The sequence below is a fragment of the Lissotriton helveticus genome, chromosome 2_1 (assembly GCF_964261635.1).
Source record: "Lissotriton helveticus chromosome 2_1, aLisHel1.1, whole genome shotgun sequence".
NCBI lineage: Eukaryota > Metazoa > Chordata > Amphibia > Caudata > Salamandridae > Lissotriton > Lissotriton helveticus.
This window is the reverse complement of record NC_136059.1, coordinates 974,773,704-974,794,650: the sequence shown is the minus strand read 5'-3', so window position 1 is coordinate 974,794,650 and position 20,947 is coordinate 974,773,704.

Genomic DNA, 20,947 nt, shown 5'->3' with positions numbered 1-20,947 from the left:
TTCACACAAATTCTGAGTATAAAGTTACTCAGAAGTGTAGAATTACATGTCTCCACCCCCTGATAAATGTGTTGGAGCCGAATTTACGAGTGTAAGTTACTACTGCCTAAAAAACAAGTAGTAAATCTAGCATCGCATGGCCAACTACTGATACAATAATACTCTCGCATTGAAAATAATAGACGTAGGGACTTAAAATAACGTTAAAATTATTTAAAATAGTTAAACATATAAATACATATAATTTAATGTTAGAAATATCTAAAAAACAAACATATATATGAAATTAGCAAACTTTTCAAATTTAAAATTGATATAAGATTAAATTGTAATAAAATATAATTTGGGCTCCCTATTTTCCCTTTTTACTGATTTTTACAGATAAATACAGACAGAAAACATTTATTTTGTGTCTGTATTTATTTTTAAATGTGGATAAAAACAGAAATTGGGTTGGTTTTGAGTACTTCTAAATTCTGTCTCTCATGACTGCCAAGCCAATAGCTGTGTGGGTTGATGGTAAAGAGGGTTTAAAAAGAACGGGATTTTAGTAAAGAGGCTTTAACAGTAGTAGATATATCCAAGGCTGATACTGTAATTTACAAGTGCATTGATTTAATTTCAGCGGGTGTTCCTAGACCGAAACATGGCAGGCATTGAAGCATGAGTGCATATTTATTGGTTAAATAAGGGGCCGATTAGGATGGCGGACGGACTTGCGTCCGTCCGCCACCCCTGAGTAGGAGGGACCGTCCGCATGGGCAGCGGCGGTCCCTCCATGGCAATTAGGATGTGACCGCCAGGGTGGCGGTCACATCCTCTATTTTTAACATTGCGGCGGGTGCAGCTTCAAGCTGCACCCGCCGCAATGTTAAAAATGCATGTGTTGCATTTACATGCACAAAGCGGCAGGCACCGCACAGTGCCTGCTGCTTTGTGTACGCAAATGCAGGGGGGTACCATAGGTACCCCCCAGGTGCACCCCCCACCCCCCATTCACCCAGGGGGCCCGCAACGGGCCCCCAAAGTGAATGTCCGTATGCTTTTCCATGGCGGAAAAGCCGCCGTGGAAAAGCATATTTACACCAACATCATAATATGGCGGACGGTGTCTCATAGACACCGCCTGCCATGTTATAGCTTTTCCGCCGCGGTCGGAAGCCGACCGCAGCGGAAAAGCGGCGGACGGAATTCCAGACCCACCAGCCATCCTAATTTGGCAGTGGGTCTTTGGAGTCTCCGCCGCGGTTTTTCCGCATCCTCCAGGCCGGCGGACACTTCCGCCGGCCCGGAGGATGCGGAAAAACCGCCATCCTAATCGGCCCCTAAATGTGGACATGTACTCATTTCAGCTTCTTTTTTTCCCAAAGACCAAAATAAATATGGATAAATACAGATAAAATTAGCAAAAAATAAATATGGATAAATACAGAAGGAAATGTAAAAAAAAATACCATAAAACAGGGAGCCCTAAATATAATTAAATTACTTTTAATGTATTCTTTGCACTTATTATTAATATATAATAAAAACAATTAATATTGACTTAAGGCCAATTTTCTCTTATAGATTCTTCTGTGAAGATTTTTGGGAGAGTGATTATTTGGGATATTGGAAGCCTGGGCAACAGAGAGAGCCTTTTTCATGGAGGCCCAATACAGGTTTCGACCAAGTTTAGGTACCTCAGAACAAAAGCACTTAATCTGTCCCTTATTCTATGCAAATATGTCAGGGCCAGGAGAGGAGCATGCGTATTGCTTTTAATTCAATTTGCTTTTATGGACCTCTCCTTGGCCTTTGACTTAGTGAACAGAGACAAAGTCTGGGATGTCAATGGACAAGAAGGGGTTGATCCCTCTCTTTTGACAGTCCTGAGAAGGCTACACCAAGATACTACAATAAGGGTTTGCTATAGTCAGAATGGAGATCTGACGCCCCCATTCTATTTACTCGGGTGGTCAGACAAGGCTGTATTTTGTCCCCTTTTAAAAATGTATTTTATATTTACACATTAAATGCTTTTTTAAGGCCTCTAATCCCCGATAGTCCCAGAATTGGCACTCGCTTGATCCCTGTACTCCTTTATGCGGATGACACAGTGCTTTTATCCCACTCCGTAATTGGGTTGCAAACTTTGTTGAATGGGTATTACTCTTTCCTGGACGATTTGTAGCTTAAGGTTAGCCACAAGAAATCATACATCCTGACTACTGGCCCTAAAAACACCTGTTCTCTGCGAATTTGATCTGGGACAGATTAATAAATCAGGGGTCGCAACTAACAGAAGCAGCATGCAAGCCAGTTTTTAGATTTGCCCAAAAATTGGGCCACAAACCCCGAAAGAAAAAGTGATGCTATATAAAATTAAGTGTTTGTCAGTGGCCATGTATAGAGCGGTAATATGGGGCTTTGCCCCAGTCATTACCCTACAGTCGGTAAAGAACCTATTTTTGTCAAGACTTCTAGGATTCCCAAGATCTATTACGAGCCTGATTACTCACAATGAAATGGGGTTAGGCTTCCTGGAAGACTTGGTGGGGCTGGCTTCTATCAACCTAAGGGCCAAAATATGTTTTTCTCTGGATTTGAAATTCACTCCTGATATTGATGAGCTCTGCCTGAAACAAAGTAATGCGCAGGCTATACCGAGGTTAATTTATGTTACATGTTTCCTGCAAGACCTTGAGTTGATCGATTTATGGGCAAACACAGATAATATTAGCATGATTTCCAAGGTGCAGATTAAGCTGTCTGCCTAGCCTTTTTTTTAACATATCCACATCTGTGCCCAAGCAAATGGGCACCATAATGGAAATGCCAAAAATAGTTCCTGGATGGCATTGACTGTAAAGTCTATGCCATGCAGGAGCTAGTGTGTATGCACACAGGGGGGTACATGATGTTCCCCCCTGTGTGTATCCACATGGCCTCAGGCACAGGGGGCCCTGTTGGGACTTCTTTTTTTCCTCTCCACTATGGTTTTCATGGCGGATGAACTGCCATGAAAACCGTGAGGGAGAGGAAACTTGTAATATGCCCGGCGGGACCGCAGCGGTACAGCCAAGCTTAATGCTGCCGCTACACCACAGCATCACTGCCAGGCAATGGTGGTTACCTGGTGGCTGCTGCGAGGCAATGGCAGTCAAACTGCTCTAATTGTAATAGGGTGGTCGGCAGACTGCCACCGCCTCGCCCCAGCCAGTCTGGCAGGCCATAGACCACCAGACTTGTAATCAAGCACTTGGTGGCTTTCCCAGACACAGTATTGTGGTTTGCTTCTTTGCCGACCTGCCCTTGTGACAGGGTTTCCTGCCAAACTACTCGGCACTTTATGTTACTTTGATCATTATATGCAGTTTACAGATCCCGATTTTGATGTCCCATCCTTAGAGGCAGATCTTTTAATTTGCATCAAGAGGGTTTGATTTTCATACAGCGCCTTGAGTCTCCATCGAGTTGTTACACTGTTAGAATTCTATATTACTCAAGCCTTGATTTCAAGGAAAAGTATTGCATCATGAATACCTGGTTGTCATGATCTGCTGCATGATTTGGCTTATCTGATATCTAATTTCAGTTTTTAATGCTTTTTACTGCATGTTGCTCTTTATAAACTGTTTTTTATGTGCATTTATGGTTATATATTCGACCAAATAAAGATTTTATTGAATTGAATTGAAGTGACTTTAGATGTACTATTTTTATTTAAATTTTAGAAAAATGTTTTACTTTAATTTAATATATTTAAATTAATTCAAAATGTAATTCAAAATTAAGTTAATAGTGCTGTGGCATATTTTACTTTTTGCTAGACATTTACAAGACATATATCAAATTAATTTACAAAAATATTTAAAATACACATATTTTTACTCATTTGTGTTGAGTTCCATAACATTTTTAGTTTTTCTTGTTATTTAGAGTAGGGAAGAAGAGTACTAAAAAAGTTTATTTACTCAAAAAAGCCAAGGCCTATTATGTCTAGACTCAGGAGCAAGGACCCTACTTTTAAAAGCACACACTAAGGGGTCGATTCCGATCCGGTAAAAAGCGCTCCGAATCGTCGTACGGAGTGTTTTTTCCCTGTACGAATTTTACCTGTAAACGTCCCGTACGTACGATGAAGTAAGATTCGTACCAGGAGCCGTACTCCGTACGAGTCGTACAAGACATCGTATCTAATCTCCGTACGATTCTCCCTCAGAACCCGCTGTACGCGACATCTGTACGGTTCGCGGTTGGTTTTTACGACCCAGCAAGTACGATATGTGTCGGGTACGCACCGTACGACCCTTTTTCTACGGGAGCTGAAAACAGCCGTAAAAGCAGAGTTCGCGCCGAAACAGGTACGGAACGCCCCCCCGGTACGGTGCGTACCCCCCATGATCGCAGGGGTACGCACCGTACCCCTGCTATCATGGGGTGTACGAGCCGTACCCCCATTGTACGATCGGTGTATGAGCCGTACCCCCATTGTACGATCGGTGTACGAGTCGTACCCCATGTACGATCGGTGTACGAGCCGTACCCCCATTGTACGATCGGTGTACATGCCGTACCCCCATTGTACGATAGGTGTAAGAGCCATAACCCATGTACGATCGGTGTACGAGCCGTACCCCCATTGTACGATCGGTGTACGAGCTGTACCCTCATTGTACGATCGGTGTACGAGCCATACCCCATGTACGATCGGTGTACAAGCCGTACCCCCATTGTACGATCGGTGTACAAGCTGTACCCCCATTGTACGATCGGTGTACGAGCTGTACCCCCATTGTACGATCGATGTACGAGCCGTACCCCATGTACGATCGGTGTACGAGCCATACCCCCATTGTACGATCGGTGTACGAGCCGTACCCCCATTGTACGATCGGTATACGAGCCATACACCCATTGTACAATGGGGGTACGGCTCGTACACCGGTCGTACAATGGGGGTACGGCTCGTACACCGATCGTACAATGGGGGTACGGCTCGTACACCGATCGTACAATGGGGGTACGGCTCGTACACTGATCGTACAATGGGGGTAGGGCTCGTACACCCCATGATCGCAGGGGTACGGTGCGTACCCCTGCGATTATGGGGGGTATGGACCGTACGGTGTGTATGTGTTTGTGTGCTTTCCGTGCGACTCGCCCTTACCTGACGTGGACCATACGAATCGCGTCCTCATACCCCGGTCTGGATCGTACTCGTCGGGTCGTAAGGCATGTGTACGAGTTGTACGGTATGTGTACGAGTCATACGGTTCACGGTTTCAGCCTTGCAATACGTACGGATCGCGACGATTCGGACGGATTCACGGAATACGGATCGTACTTCGAGACTCGGACGGACGGGTACGATTCGGACAGAGAGGGCTCTGGATACAAATCGTACGGACGGTTTTTTTCCCGAATCGGAATCGACCCCTAAACTTCAACACGTTTTAACGTCTCTAATACATGGGCACCGACATTTTATTAATATTAATTTCTAACTTTTATAGCAAATTTAAAATACCAAGCTGAATGGGAAAATAATTTAAAAAAGAATTATTAAATAAAGTTTGCTATAGTAAATATTTAAATATAAATATATAACAAAAGAACCAGCAGTTTTTAAAATAAACAAACCCTTTTCTATCACCTTTAAAAATATGCCAACACCCTAAAAAATCATACATATACACAAGTACACAGACATAATGTAAAAGGAAATAGCACTGTACACCCAGTTACATAAATAGATAAAATTAGATAACCCTTTACAATTTCATAGCTGAAGTCCAAGTCAGTTAAATAACAATCCAAAAGTACATTAATAAAAATCGCTAGAAAAGAACCCCATAAATGCAAAAATTAACCAGAACAAAATGGAAGATTCAATATGAGTTCCAATAATCCAGGGAATCCATCCAAGAAATATAAGAAATAAAGAAAAAAGGTTACAAAAATGATTTCCTTTTTCTTTTAAAAAAAAAATTAAATGCATCCAGGATACAATAAAATCTCATGTGTGACAATAAGAAATTGAAAAGAGAAAAATATTTAAACTTTCCAAAAAACACATACGGCCCTTTTATAAAACAAAGAATTACAATCAATGTTAACACATAAAATGCACATATATAATTAAAATAAACATAACATCACATTTCACAATAAGTGCCACTGCAGTACCATAAACTAATACACACTACTCTAAAAGGGATCACTGACATAATATCGAGGGACATTATATCGAATTTCAAAAATATCGGCGACAAAATATCGACAGACAGAATATCGACTTTGTATCTACAAACAGGTAAGTACAAAAATATCGAGTAAATAATATCGTTTACAAAAATATAGTTTATAAAAATATCGACTTTATTAAAAACAATGTTAAATTAAATTATTATTAAAAATTAATTACTAAAATATACTTAAGTATACTTAAATTACCTTATAATAATTAAATAATTAATACAAGTTATTAAAACATTTTTTTACAATCATATTTGTTAAAACATATATATATATAGTAACATAATATAATTAAATATTATCCAATATTATTACCGTAGGATAGCAGAAGTGTAAAAATTACTATTCCCACCCCAAAGAGTGCAACAGTAGGGAAAGCGTTGGATAGCGTAGGGGTAAAAATTACTATTCCCACTCCAGTGAGTGCAACAGTAGGGAAAGCGTTGGATAGCATAGGGGTAAAAATTACTATTCCCACTCCAGTGGGTGCAACAGTAGGGAAAGCGTTGGATAGCGTAGAGGTAAAAATTACTGCGATTCTTTGATGACGTTATTATTTCCAACTTTACGTCAAACTCGACACCTTCAAGGTATAAATATGCCCACACTTGCCCTAGCAAAAACAAGGTGGTTTGGAGCAGTTCGACTATGTACTTGCCCGACACAGCTCGCTACAGCAAGTGCCGAAGGAAGCCGACCTTCCAGCTGACGCACTGAGAGAGACGCTGTCTTTTCTCCTGCCGAGAAATCCAGCTCCAGTGTTTCCAAGCTCCCCTTGCGGGGTGTTGGGAAATCGAGTCCCGAGACAGAGAGATACCAGACCTCCTTCATTCTAAACCAAGGTACGGAGCTGATTAGACCCTAAGAGAAATCTGGGATAGATTCTTGGCAAAGAATACAAAACTTATGCTACACCTCACTTACTTCTTCCCTCGTACTAGACTTAGGTTAGGTACATCGGGGTAGGTATTTTAGAAGCAGCAGCTGAGTACTTTTTAGTATTTATTTATTTATGTATGTATTCTATGACTTAGAAACCATACCATGCTTTTACAGTATTATGTTATAATACTCTTCTTGCTGTTCGTATTATACTTTGCAGCTAGTATTACGATTGTAGCAGTTCATTTCTTCTGCATGAGAAAGAAGACTGTTCAATAAATACTTTTATTGAAAACGCCCATATCTCTATTTCTCTGCACCTCTGATGAAACGAAGCATGCACGACTGACTGAGTGAAATATCTATCTATTGTTGCCACAACTCTGAAGATATGTTTTATCTTGGGGAAACAAAGTTGTCATGTTTATGCGGTTGTCAGAAACTAATCCCTTCTTGTTTATTCAAGAACGTTTCTAGTGACCTCTGAGCTAGCTGACACTCACAATTAAGTCTAATATAATATATTCGATAGAGACCTAGTCGACCTAAGTCCTACGTCACATCTATAGGATATATTATTCCAATGCGCAGAGCCTGTTGGGAATATAGGAACTACATTACATGGCGCCCAACATTTGGTAAGGCACTAATTTAACGTTAGATACTAGAGTAACTCAGTCATACTTTACACAGAGACCCCTTTTTCCCTTAAAAAACTCCAATAGACGTCTGGAGTGGGTAAAAGGATAAAATATCCGCCATAAATGAGTAGGACGAAAATCCTATGTATTAGTTTTGGTTTGTTCAACGTTGAAGGGTACAGTGTTCCAAAATATTGTGCACCTTATCTTTGTTTCCTTGAAACTTGCTCTGCAAACTTTCAGTCAACAAAATGTTGGATAGTGACACTGAGACCGGTGGAGCGGCAAGAACTGCAGCCCAACCGGGTTTAGACGTTACAGGTTTCCAACAAGACAACGCGGATGCTATAATCATCCTGGAAAACTTAAGGAAAACCATCACTATAAAGCTTATAACAAATGGCCTATCATCAAGAGGTGGTAGGGGGATATTTGTCATAGAGGCACATGAATTTTGGCAGACAGACGTATTCTATTCATGGATTATCTTCCCAGAAGCCAATCCAACAACACATGTGTTCCACTTCTACAAAATAGAGGAACCTCCAGGTGAATACACTCCTTTCGAGGATATTGAAATTCCATTAACATACCAAGAGCATGCGATCTGGTTTAAAGGCGCCCTACAACATGAAAATCACATTACCAGGCTCGGTCCACTAGGTAGACCAGGAGCAACATGGACGGTATTAGCCAACAATACACCTAATCCTGACAATGAAAGAATGACAGATGTAGAACTATTAGCTCAGCTAAAACAATTAATTAAAATACATAGACAATTGGTTCAATATGTCATGCAGACTCTAACAGTCGAACCTGCCATAAGGATTCCACAGCACACCCCTCATCAGGGGAACACAAACAAAATTACACCACAGACTATACAATCGGTCATTGGTAAATTACTCGCAAAAATGGAACAAATTCCATTCTGGCTAGCTAAAATAATTCCTCAAATCGAGGCAGTATTTCCTGATAGTATACCTCATGAGAAACACAGGATTCTAACAATCTGTTTACCAATGGGGATTGCACCACACCTGGAGGACTGTCTTTGCTGCAATATACACGAAAACACACGGTGTTCCGTCTATGGCGGTAATACCAGACGTCCTAAAACAGATTCAAAATGAATACGGGGCAGAGCCTGCTTTAAATCCGGGTATGAAATTACTGAAAGATTTCAAACAGGTATCAGCTATAATATTTTCGTACCTTTCAGACTTCCTTCAGAAATCGGAAAGAAGAGGACGTTCAGAACACAAGGAAGAACGCGTGAAGTCCAAAGACGATCAACAAGTTCCAAAAAATAAGAAAACCCAATTCACCTAAAAGAAGGTAGCAGGTCTAAAAATCGGACATGCCGAGGATCTTGAGGACACAACTCAAGAACGGGGAGTGGGCCCAGACAATGCTGGACAGCGCAGCAGAAATTGCCATAGCTCTCAAGATTCTGAAGGATCATCTGGAGAGACAGTGGACTTGAATGAATACATTCAAATTGAAACTGCTGATACTAGGGTTAGCGTACCCGATAAGTTATATGAAGTAACGTTCAGGATAGAGGGGAACATAACTAGAAAAATAAGAGCACTCTTTTGGGAGCAACTCTCTAAGGGTTATGACATTCTTCTGGCTGAACAAGACTGGCAACCTGAATTTGTCAGGGAGTGCCCACATGGTGAAGAAATCATTATGCCAGCCTTCTTAAATCATACTCCTATTCATAAAAAATACACCTATGCCAGCAAATGGGCTGTAGCCCAGGCTCCAGCATTATATAAAAATCATGTGGGATTGGATGAGGATTCTCCTCACCATAAGATCCAGTTAAAAAATAAAGCAACTGCTCAGAAATAGTATCCAGTTAAGCAAGAATCTAAAAAACAGGTCAGGGAGGTCTTAGATCAACTTGAATACCAAGGGGTGATTGAAACATGTACCTCGTCAATGAACAATCCTATGTTTCCTGTCTCCAAACCAGACAATACATATCGTCTATTTTTGGACTACAGCCATTTAAACGCCTGTTGCGAAACCTTTGCAGTACAAAATGCACACATTGCAGCACTGATGAATAACATCATGCACAAAAAATATAAAACCACATTAGATATTTCTAACGGGTTCTTCTGGCAAAACATTGCACCTGAAAGCAGGTACTTGACCGCTTTTTTAATTATGGGGACACATCGTCAGTTCTGTCGTCTCCCGCAGGGATTCAAGAATAGTCCAGTGTTATTTTCAGCCAGAGTAACAGAGTTACTACAAACGTATGATGATGAAGCATTATCTTATGTCGGTGACATCTATCTTACAGACAATGACTTGGATAGGCACTTGAATAGAGTGAATACCATAATACTTGGTTTCGCAACTGAAGGGTACAAATTCAACTTTAAAAAATCAAGAATTACACTTCTCAACGGCCTGTTCTTAGGATACGAACTTTCAAGTGAAGGCAAAAGCCTGGCAGCAAACCTTTTAGAAAAATGTGCGTTGCTCCAACCTCCGAAAACGCTGAAAAACTTACAGTTAATTCTATGCTTCCTGAGTTTCGGAAGAACTTACATTCTAAATTATGCAGAAAGGGTTAAACCATTCTACGAACTAATCAAACATGATTTTAAATCAACTAATTGGACTCAAAAACACCCAGAAATGTTGTGTTCAGTACAAACAGACATGTTAGCAGCAACACATTTACAGACACGCTTAAAGGTACGCAACCTAGTAATCCGAATCATCACAGGGAGATGCGGATTCACGTAGTTAACCTTTAATGAAGGTGAAAAGGTCTAATAGCTAATAAATCACACTTGTACACACAAGCTAAAATGAAATTCACTTCAACAGAAAAAATTCTGACAGCGGTTCAAACTGCAGTAGCAAAAGAGAGAGCCCTTGCAAAGGGAAAACGCATAATGGTTGTTACGCCTATACCTGCCTTAGAGGCAGTGACAAAATCAAGCATTCCGAATGCAAAAGCTTTACATACAAGGTGGATACAAGGGGCTAATTCTCTTGCTGCAACAGACATTGAATAAGTTTTTGACCCTTACTTGAAAACTCAACAATTTCTACAATACGAACAAGAATGTCCTCTGCCCTCTGAGATTCTGCCTCTAGAACATTACGGATGTATAATTTATACAGACGGATGAGCACAGCAAGCAATTGGGGGTAAACAAGAGTGCTGCGTGCGGGATTGTTAAAGGTAGCTAGCACGATGGTAAATTCCGACCTACAGGCTTTCAAGATGGCGATTGAAAATACCGATGACGAATTCCCCACACTCATAGAGTACGATTCGTATTACTGCGTCCATTCTTACAATGAATATTTGCAGAACTGGGTTCAAAACGGTTTCAAAGATGCAAAAGCAGAGCCGGACTGGCCATAGCGGACACCGGGCAATCCCCCGGTGCGCCGCACGGGTGGGGCCAGGATTTGGGCCCCTGGGGGCCGCCTATGTTACAGGGCTGTTTTTGCAGCATAGCTGCAAAATCAGCCCTGTATCAAAATCGTCTGAAATCCGACCTCGGCAAAGAGCTCGGCGGCACTTTAACCCCCCCGAGTGGGGGGGGGGGCGGCCGAGAACTTTGCCAGGGTCGGTTGTGGTTCCCAGTCCGGCCCTGTGCAAAAGGTAGCACAATCAAGCATAAATTGCTTTGGGAACAAGTAGTTCTATTACAGAAAGAACTACAAAAGACTCACGTGATCCATACACGGAGTCATTGGCGTGATGGCGTTCACGTTGCAGGGGATTCATTGGCTGATGACGCCGCGAAGGCAGCTGTGCAAACGGCTTCTGTAGCTGCAATCACTTATTCAAAAACAGAAATAGACAGCGAAACAATGCTAGCTGTCAAGCCCACAAGCAAAGGCAGCGGTGCAGCATTACCTCTAAGCTATCCACTCGAATATTCATACATAATTGATGCAAACTCCGTTCATTTTGCTCAAATTCCTGGAGTGGGGGATAGGGTGATTTCAAACAGGAAACGTAGAGGTGCTTTGATACAAGAAGCACATATGGGAGAGGGTCTGATACATCAAGGGATCTCAAAATCTCTACTAGAATTAAAAGAGACATACTGGTGGCCAGGGATGAATGCCCACTTTTACGAATTTGCAATTAATTGCGATGTCTGCTACAGAGATCACAGCATATAATGCCGCCAGATACCTGACTACAGTATAGCCAGCCCAGTACAGACACCATTGATAGACATGCACTAGACTTTCTATACGCAGATGTCACTATGGACGAATGTGGTCCCAACAACTATTAGGACAAGGTTCATTTGGATGTGGCCTCAGCGCTCGGCTGACGCCCGAACTGTTAGAAAACATTTGCGAGTCTTTATCGGCACATACGCAATCTGCATGCTACATTCTGACCAGGGTCCTGCGCTTAGCTCTCAAGCTTACAAAGAGGCCATGGCCAATCTGGGCGTTGCATTGTGGTACTTAGTCCATTCCATCCTGAGGGAAATTCGGTAGTGGAAAGAAAAAAACTGGACATAAAGCAATCTATAACAGCTAGGGTATTAGGCTCGGGTGACGGGTGGGTCAAACATCTAATAGGTGTCCAACGTATTTTAAATAATCTGCCAAGAAATTCACTGGGTGGAATCACTCCATATGAAATCCTTTTTAGTATTAGAATGATTGTTGAAGACCTCGATCGTCATACTTCAGTGGTAGAACTAAAACCCATTGATATCAAAGACCGTTTGGCTGTTTTGCAGGAGTTAAATGAAACAAGAAGAAGTCTAAGCAACTCATTACAGAAGCCAACGGCCACTGAAGAGAAACCACCTGTCCCAGTAAGGCCTGTCTGGATTCCAAACATTGGGGATCTAGTCAGAGAAGAAATCGCGCATAAGAAGGAATTTGGCGCTTCCTACACTTCTTTCTGTGCTAGCAATCCACGGTTCAAGAACAGTGTTACTGCCGCCCCTTGCTGGAAGAAAGGAGAACCGGTTTGTATCGATGGACCTGGTGTAACCACATCATGTGGCTGATAATAAGTAGTAGGCCCAGTGGACTCCAAAGATGTAGCAGACAACCAATCTTGCTACTATCCAAGAGGTTCAAACTGAGAGACTCATCTCCTTTGAAGAATCTGCAGAAGAAAAGAAGGTTTATGCAACAAAGCCATGGAACTTGTGCCTCTTGAGACCCAATAACAGTTCGTCAAGACACTCCTGTCTACAATGATATAGCATCTGACTATACTAATATGACAAGAGATCCAGTAGCTCCAGCGATTTCAAGTAATCCGGATGCAATACCAACAATTGACAGAACTGCCTCTGGCTATTTCATCAACTTTCATACATTTTCTGAGGTTCCCAGTGAACCCGAAACAATGCCAGCAAACAAAACATGTAAAGACAAAATAACAACACTTTTTCTGCAACTAGAAAAGACATGGGTTGAATTTTGGATTGTGTTAGGTGTTCTTTTTCTCCTACTTTGGCTCATTCTTGTTTTAAGTTTGGGAAAGCTGATAGATGGAAAACATAGTAAAATGGACACAGCAAGCAAGAATATCAACTTGCTCCTGAAACCACACAAGTCATCTCATCGTGAACAAAGAGACCTGTCATCAGGGAACATCACAGCCGTTCCTATACCAGGTGGTATAGCATGGGACAGAACTGATTATGGCATTTATGGTCCTGTAGAGCTGTTGAAAATTCCACATCAATTTAAAGTTTCCTTGAGCAACTTTGTTTCACCCAGCACATTTTCTGATGATTGGGACTTTGAGATTGTTAATAACATGATGGTAGACTTAGAAATGTCAGCAAAATTTACAAAACATGAATACTTAGAAGGTTCATCAGGTTATGAACAAATGCATTGTTTTAATCATTATGGTCATCATTATTTGCACAAATCTGCAACCCCTAGAAATGTTTTTACTTATAATTAATGGGAACATTGTCCAACGCCACCAAAGGGTAGCTCAAAAACATTTTATGAAAAATGTCCATCCTTCTCAGATTTTAATGTCACAAATCCAGAAACATTGTACTTTATTTAAGATAGGAATGAAAAGTATGTTGACTAATACTAAGCAAATTTATTCTGCGGGCTTTTATGCTCAATTGTTCACATTAGGTTTTGACTTTTGGAAAGACAACTTTGAGACAAAAACTGTCTGGGGCACAAACGACTGGCAGGTGCAAGGTTTAGAAGCCTTATTCAGAGCCTGCATCATCCCAGAACCAATAATGTTTTAAATGACACTGTTCAACAGACATCTTGTCTTGGCTTTGCTAAGATAAAAGACTTAAACAAAGCGTCCATACCCAAACCCACACCTGATATTAATCGAACTACAGATGAGGAGGTAGACGTGAAATATATTTTACAACAAAACAGACCTAATCCTGATTGGAAAAAAATGGTTAATCTGGCCCAGAGACGCGAAAAACTGTCAAGATAGATTCCTGAACAAGACATAAGGGTTTACAGTAACTAGGCCAGATCCAATATATGTCCAGAAACAACATCCAGGGATAATAACAACATACAGTGGTCGATTCCGATCCGGAAAAACTTGCTCCGAATCATCGTACGGAGCGTTTTTTCCCCGTACGAATCGTACCTGTAAATGTCCCGTACGCACGACGAAGTACGATTCGTACCAGGAGCCATACTCCGTACGAGTCGTACAAGACACCGTACGACTCTAATCTCCGTACGATTCTCCCTTGGAACCCGCTGTATGCGACATCTGTACGTTTAGTGGCTGGTTTTTACGACCCTGCAAGTACGATACGTGTCGGGTACGCACCGTACGACCCTTTTACTACCGGAGCTGAAAACAGCCGTAAAAGCAGAGTTTGCGCGGAAACAGGTATGGAACGCCCCCCGGGTATGGTGCGTACCCCCCATGATCGCAGGGGTATGCACCGTACCCCTGTGGTCATGGGGTGTACGAGCCATACCCCCATTGTACGATCGGTGTACGAGCCATACCCCCATTGTACGATCTGTGTATGAGCCGTACCCATATTGTACGATTGGTGTACGAGCCGTAACCCCATTGTACGATCGGTGTATGAGCCGTACCCCCATTGTACAATGAGGGTACGGCACGTACACCGATCGTTCAATGGGTGTACGGCTCGTACACTGATCGTACGGGGTACGGCTCGTACACCGATCATACAATGGGGTACGGCTTGTACACCGATCGTACAATGGGGGTACGGCTCGTACACCGATCGTACAATGGGGTAGGGCTCATACACCGATCTTACAATGGGGGTACGGCTCGTACACCGATCGTACAATGGGGGTATGGCTCGTACACCCCATGATCGCAGGGGTACGGTGCGTACCCCTGCGATTAAGGGGGGTATGGACCGTACGGTGTGTATGTGTTTGTGTGCTTTTCCGTACGACTCGCCCTTACCTGACGTGGACCGTACGAATCGTGTCCTCATACCCCGGTCCGGATCGTACTCGTCGGGTCGTACGGCATGTGTACGAGTCGTACGGTATGTGTACAAGTCGTACGGTTCACGGTTTCAGCCTTGCAATACGTACGGATCGCGACGATTCAGACGGATTCACGGAATACGGATCGCACTTCGCGACTCGGACGGACGGGTACGATTTGTACGGAGAGGGCTCCGGATACAAATCGTACGGACAGTTTTTTCCCGAATCGGAATCGACCCCACAGTGTAGAAAAACTGTACCTTGAGCGGCACTCCCAGATATAAAACAACACTTAACTTTACTTAAAGATGGTGTTGATTTGAGAGACTTCTTACAAGATCCTCGTAAACCACGTCATAAACGTTTCATATAGGCTGGTACATATGCTGCTTATAATGAAGCATGGAAAATCACGCAAACGGAAACTGCAGAACAAATACAAGAAATTGGTTGTATTAATTTAGAGAAAGCTCTCTCTGTAATCGACAATGGGTTAACAACTCTGTCATCCAGAAGTTATTCTTTGGCCAGCATTGTATCCTCTGCTATAGACATAATGGAACAGGACTTGCTCATGTTACAATATGGACAATCTCAATTACGTTCTATAATGCTGCTAGGCTGGACGTTACAAAATCTTCGTTCAGGCTATGTGCCTTGGCGTCTAATCATCACCACGTCATTGTTTACTGGATTTAACCTTAGAGATAAACAAATCTCTTTGGCACAGAGGGGAGCAGACTTTATGGTGCTGAGCATAGAAAAACTGGAAAGATTACCATTAACCATTTCTGAGAAACCAGCCGTGGAATGGATAATACATGGCACCATCACGTTGCCAGTGATGATTTTCCAGTTTCAGTATTGCTTGAAACACATGCCAGCAGGCCTGTATGAAAGCTTCGGTAAAGAATACATAAAACCGACCTGGGCTTTACCATACACACAAATGTTGGAGTAGGAAAAAGGAGGCGTTTCTTTAGTGGAAAAAAGTGCAAAAGCACACTGAGCGGTACACTTTTATGTCAGGGTATTAATTTGCATGGAGCCTGCAATGGTTGTTCTTCCAACAATTTAACTTGCCACCTGCAAGGTTCTCCAGCAGCAGTGACAGATCAAATTTTTAGGCAGCTTTCCAATGGGAGCTACATAATGTTGAATGATCACAGCTGTTGTGGAATGATGCCAGGATTAGCCTATCTCGTTAGTGTGTCAGCCAGGGTCACTTGTTGTATGCAAGTATTGTTTCCTAAAACTAAGACAGACGGGGAGCAGCCGCTATGGCCTTCACTGATCATCTCTTCTATACGAATTGATACTTTAAACAGAATGAAAGTCATTCTTTTACAAAAAACTGTGCCACTGACCTCGTCCAAGGAGATGTATGATCTGCAAGTTCCTCTGCAGAGATACATGCCCTATTATCAACGAACTGCCCCATACATTTTGCAGAAATGTTAGGTCGTATCTTAAACATGTCTGATGCCAGTGGTATTGTACATGTATTTAAGATGATTTTTACGGGACTGTTAGCACCATTTGCAGCAGTCCTAGGCATTTTTCCAAACTTCGTGCACTCTGTGTTCGGCGGCCTGCCTCTCATTTTGGGACTCATAGCAGGAGTACTATTCTTGTTCCTTCGGCTCCGATATGGCAAGTCCAGTCACCAGCGATACCCAGATAAATGTAAATGTGCTGGATTTGTAAAGCGCACGGCTGCCCGTGAGCGTCCCGGCGCTTGCTTAGGGAACCCGTCCTGGTATTCCCCTGTGAGAAACCCCGGCAGGGTGTCCACAAGGTGAAAGCCAGGCATCCCGCCGCGAGGGGCCGTAGTGGAGATTAAGCAAGCTATTGCCCAGAGTCGCAGAGTGTGACCCCGTGAGTTGAGTAGGCACCAGAGCGAGAATTGTCGAGTCCGTGGAATTTTTGAGCCCGAGACCCGCCGAGGCGGGGAATCGAACCCTGGTCCATGGTAGATCTCAGCTTCCGGGTCTGTCGCCTCTAACCACTGAGCCACGCTTCTCCACTATAACAGATACAGATAACCATGGAGAACACTCTTCTGGCAATGCAGTGTCGTGAGCGCATGACACAAATTCTTGGCTTGGCTCGCTTGAGAGATCTGAATACCACGTGGTTCCTATCATTCAGACCAATCTGGCAACATTGTATCTTACATGTTCTACGATGCCTGCTTTGTGGAGAGGAATGCGTGTTGGATATTTGTCTGAAACTTCCATCAGCAATGCCAACGGATATTGACGCTTTGCTTGGTTTGGGAACGGCTCATGCATTGTGTTGTCCCCAGCTGCTACCAATCCTGATGATGGCAATCATTGAGGTCTCCCCAGCAAATCCACGTGACAGTGAGATACGTGGACCAACAGGCACACAGGTACCATCAAGTGCGAACATTGCTAATGCGACTGAAGCTGATGGCGATGCATCTCATCTGTGTACGAATGATCTACTTAATGAAGTGGTTCAACTTTCACCTGGGGTGGTAGACGATTTCTTTGCCAGCTTAGAAGATTTAATGTTTTCTCCTGACACCGAGAATAACTTTTGAAATTAGCACACAGCGTTCTATCAAATTTGAAATCAACCTTCGTTTTTCAAAACAAAAAAACTTCTAACTTTGGAACTCTATTTTTCTACGATTTGATTTGACTTTTTCCAAAATTTAACAAAGTAATCTGCTTAAAGTAGAACTATTCTTAGAGAACAAGAATTCTTTGTATACTTCCTAGAAACAATATTGACCTGATCCACAAACCAAAACAGTTTATATATTCTGCTATGGGATGGTCTCAACCTTTTTTTCCTGTATTTAAGAGCCATTTCATAAATGTGATTTTCACGATTCATTCGGTTAGCATTGCCAATATCATACTATATGCTTAAAATGAAATCATTGCTTTCAAATACGTACAGTACAAATGCTCATTTTTGTGTGCAACCGTTTCAAATGCATTTTATGTATTTTTGGGTGGGATTGTAAACACCTGCTTTAGATATGTTTTAACTGCTTAGAATTTAGTAATATCGAACATAATAAAGTGGAGTGGGTGTTGTATAATACTTTAGGACCCTAGTGTAATTTTCCCGATTCATGCCCTTATAAAGGTATAAATCACCTTGTCCTTATATAGGCATAGAAATCGTAACCATGTTTAGACATAGCCCATGCAGTCCAAATACAGGCATGGATACTTCCTCTAGTTCTGAAAAGCCACAACGATTTCTTGGAAAACTCGGCTTCAGCAGTCAGGGACTTTCTTCAATATTGATTTGCCTAAGAACTCATGGAGTTTTCAATGAACTGCGATTCTTTGATGACTTTATTATGTCCAACTTTATGTCAAACTCGGCACCTTCAAGGTATAAATATGCCCACATTTGCCCTAGCAAACACACGGTGGTTTGGAGCAGTTCGACTATGTACTTGCCCGACACAGCTCGCTACAGCAAGTGCCGAAGGAAGCCGACCCTCCAGCTGGCGCACTGAGAGAGCCGCTGTCTTTTCTCTTGCAGAGAAATCCAGCTCCAGTGTTTCCAAGCTCCCCTTGCGAGGTGTTTGGAAATCGAGTCCCGAGACAGAGAGATACCAGACCTCCTTCATTCTAAACCAGCCGCGGGCCGTGGAGGGAGTCACGGTGGGGCAGGGAGGCGGGGAGGAGGAGGGGCAGGGTGGAGGGACCTAAAAACCGGCATATGGATAATTGCAGGTAAGTACACAATTTAATTATTAAAACGAATTTCGTAGCGCGCACTGCATCGCAAAATGCGATGCTGTGTGCGCTACGAATTTTGTTTTATTATTTAAATAATTTAGTAATTGTGCGCCATGCCACCACCACCACCCATGGGCCCAAAACGTCACAGAAGCCACAGACTATACAATCGGTCATTGGTAAATTACTCGCAAAAATGGAACAAATTCCATTCTGGCTAGCTAAAATAATTCCTCAAATCGAGGCAGTATTTCCTGATAGTATACCTCATGAGAAACACAGGATTCTAACAATCTGTTTACCAATGGGGATTGCACCACACCTGGAGGACTGTCTTTGCTGCAATATACACAAAAACACACGGTGTTCCGTCTATGGCGGTAATACCAGACGTCCTAAAACAGATTCAAAATGAATACGGGGCAGAGCCTGCTTTAAATCCGGGTATGAAATTACTGAAAGATTTCAAACAGGTCTCAGCTATAATATTAGCTAATAATAAAGATGAAGCAGCATCGTGGCGATCCGCCAAAAACTAAAAGAACTTGATGTAACTGAGCAACCATATGAACTGGCCAGAATAATAGAAAAATTCTATGAAGAACTAGGTAGAGATAGTTTGGGTGGGAAACCAGTTCAATCCCAACTAACAGAAAATCCTGAAAAGGTCTTTCTTAAGAACACTCTCACCACTCCTAAAAAGAAGTGGGAAAATACTAGACAGACACTTCCCAAAGAGAAGCGTTCTCAATCCAGAGGTAGGTCTCCTCAAAAGGAGCACTCTGAAAAGTGGTATAACCTCAGGAACAGGGATAATTTGAGAAAACCTGATAGATATCAAGATACTGATACACGTTCCTCTCGTACCTTTCAGACTTCCTTCAGAAATCGGAAAGAAGAGGACGTTCAGAACACAAGGAAGAACGCTTGAAGTCCAAAGACGATCAACAAGTTCCAAAAAATAAGAAAACCCAATTCACCTAAAAGAAGGTAGCAGGTCTAAAAATCGGACATGCCGAGGATCTTGAGGACACAACTCAAGAACGGGGAGTGGGCCCAGACAATGCTGGACAGCGCAGCAGAAATTGCCATAGCTCTCAAGATTCTGAAGGATCATCTGGAGAGACAGTGGACTTGAATGAATACATTCAAATTGAAACTGCTGATACTAGGGTTAGCGTACCCGATAAGTTATATGAAGTAACGTTCAGGATAGAGGGGAACATAACTAGAAAAATAAGAGCACTCTTTTGGGAGCAACTCTCTAAGGGTTATGACATTCTTCTGGCTGAACAAGACTGGCAACCTGAATTTGTCAGGGAGTGCCCACATGGTGAAGAAATCATTATGCCAGCCTTCTTAAATCATACTCCTATTCATAAAAAATACACCTATGCCAGCAAATGGGCTGTAGCCCAGGCTCCAGCATTATATAAAAATCATGTGGGATTGGATGAGGATTCTCCTCACCATAAGATCCAGTTAAAAAATAAACCAACTGCTCAGAAGTAGTATCCAGTTAAGCAAGAATCTAAAAAACAGGTCAGGGAGGTCTTAGATCAACTTGAATACCAAGGGGTGATTGAAACATGTACCTCGTCAATGAACAATCCTATGTTTCCTGTCTCCAAACCAGACAATACATATCGTCTATTTTTGGACTACAGCCATTTAAACGCCTGTTGCGAAACCTTTGCAGTACAAAATGCACACATTGCAGCACTGATGACTAACATCATGCACAAAAAATATAAAACCACATTAGATATTTCTAACGGGTTCTTCTGGCAAAACATTGCACCTGAAAGCAGGTACTTGACCGCTTTTTTAATTATGGGGACACATCGTCAGTTCTGTCGTCTCCCGCAGGGATTCAAGAATAGTCCAGTGTTATTTTCAGCCAGAGTAACAGAGTTACTACAAACGTATGATGATGAAGCATTATCTTATGTCGGTGACATCTATCTTACAGACAATGAC